Source organism: Muscardinus avellanarius (genome assembly GCF_963383645.1).
Source record: "Muscardinus avellanarius genome assembly, chromosome: 3".
NCBI lineage: Eukaryota > Metazoa > Chordata > Mammalia > Rodentia > Gliridae > Muscardinus > Muscardinus avellanarius.
In genome coordinates, this window is record NC_137788.1 from 64,941,183 (window position 1) to 64,942,805 (window position 1,623).

Consider the following 1,623-nt stretch of genomic DNA (forward strand, 5'->3'; position numbering starts at 1 on the left):
GCATTTGACCTCAAGATCCAAAAATTCTAAATGAGGATCCTTTGAGCAGGATGGAGGTAATTCTAAAATATTTGGATATGCAATTCCCTTTGTAATTGCAAATTGGCCTCAACTAATATTAATGACAATGCCATTTTTAAGTTTTTTAAGAAACAGCTTCAATTTATTTACTTACATATATGCTTCTACAATGATAGGATTAAGAGACAAAGCAGGTTAGTAGATATAGTAGAAACAAGAGAGAAAAGGTGAACCAAATGGTTTGTAAACTTGGTAGGATGCCAGAAGTGCTGACATCTAAACTGAGTTCTAAAGTAGAAATATGACTTTTCTGGAGATAAGGGCAAATATAGTATAGTCAATTACTCCCCATGTTAGGAATCTGGGAAAGTACAATACAGGCTTACTTCCAAATCCAGTACTAATTTATGAAAATGGCTTTTCATAAAAATAAATGATCATGAAATTTAAAATTAGAGTTATGCTTCATAATCCTTATTAAAAAGGAGAGTACAGTTATAATGAAAACATACATAATTTTTACAAAATCTAGTTGAAAACAAATGTTGCTTGCTAAAACAATCACCTAAATATTTGGTTTTATAGATAATAGTTCCTACAAAATGAAGTCAGAAAGCTCTGTGACTCTACAAACTATGACTTCCTGTTGATTTACCCAGTCTAGTGTAGAGAACCATTAATGGGGTTATAGCAAAGATTGACTTTTATACCCAAACAGCATTATATTAACTTCTTATACTTCTTTAAATTTATATTTCAGATATTCAAGATTTTATGTGTGAAACTTCAGTTGTGAAGAGAGCTAGCCTAGTTCCACAACTAAATATAAAGTGTATAGAAACATTGTATAATTGAATCAAAGTCAGTTCTGAGTGTCAGGGTACTTAATTGTACAATATAAATGGAAGGGAGAGATGAGCCATTAAGCATATGTGAAATGCTGATGTCATTTCTGCCACTGATAAGTAGGATCATGGGTGAGGGAGCAAAAAAGGTGTGACATGATAACCACGATTACCAGTCTGCCTTTGATAAGATTTAAGAGATGATGTTACAAAAATAATGTTAACTTATGCTTAAGCAGACCGTTTACTGAGACTGTCTCTGCTGGGAAGGATAAAGGAACATTCCAAAGGCTAACTCAATGATCATACATAAACCCAGAGACATGGTGCTTTGATAATGCTCTTCTACTTCAGGGTCTTTGGCATTTGAGAAAAGCAGGCATGGGATTTCTCCTGAAGTTAAAAGATTGCCATGGATGATTTCTCAGTCTTTTGGGGCCACAGGACACTTTAGCAGATCTAGCAGCTTATGATTTTCTCTAGCCCCAGAGGCTGCGGCATTAAACATCAAGTAAATAGTGATTAGAACAAGAAAGAGTGGAGCCAAAAAAATATGTTTATATAAATGTTGCTACATAATAGTTACATGTCTATGGATTCTCTAACAATCCCATATCATATAGTTCCACTTTTCAACTCTGAAATAATTTGTCTCACCTTCCTTGATATTAGTTTTCTTTTCACTTTGAGAGACAACCATGGATAGATAATTGGTAATTGAAAAGAAAACTAGCTCAAGATAAGTAAAACTAATTAA